We start from the raw sequence: 735 nt of genomic DNA on the forward strand, positions 1-735 counted from the left end.
CCACCGCCTTAAATGGTTTCTTGATAGTAATCAATAACTGTCTCTCTCCCGGAGGTCTAGACTCCTCCGTCAACGCCTCAAACGTCTTAAGACATCTGACCACACATAGATTAGGATGAGAATCAAAACTGGGATACGAAACCGACCTTGTACTCGTTTTAGTCCCCCTTGAAATGGTAAACATAACCCCTTCAGGAGTGTAAACCTGTGCTGATATATCCAAAGCACGCACATCTAGCATCGTCAATTTAGCTGTGATCTGTTTCCTGGACAAAAACTGTTTATCCGGCCATGAAGAGATAAAGTTGAGTACGTTATTGACATCCCATAAGCCAGAGTATCTAGGTTCCGGAGGTCTTGACAATCGAACGCCTTTGAGCAGTTTACTCACCCAAGGATGCTCCCCAACTGGTAAATTATTGACCGGGCCGTGGCCCGCAGAAATGGCAGAACGGAAAGAATTGATTGTACAATATGCTAAGCCGGAAGTATACAATTCTGCTAGGAAGTTGACTACAAGAGCAACGGGGGCCCCCACGGGATCCACCTTCCTCTCCAGACACCAACAAGCCCATCTGTTCCAGACTGACTTGTATCGCTTGATCGTACCCGGAGCCCACGACTGTCTGATAAGGGCAGTAGCGTCCTGTGAAAGGTGGATGTCTTCCCAACATCCCCTGAACTCCTCCAAGCCATGAGGTTGAGGTGCCCCTGAACCACCAACGGGTGTGGACA

The sequence above is a fragment of the Pleurodeles waltl genome, chromosome 12, assembly GCF_031143425.1.
Source record: "Pleurodeles waltl isolate 20211129_DDA chromosome 12, aPleWal1.hap1.20221129, whole genome shotgun sequence".
Classification (NCBI taxonomy): domain Eukaryota; kingdom Metazoa; phylum Chordata; class Amphibia; order Caudata; family Salamandridae; genus Pleurodeles; species Pleurodeles waltl.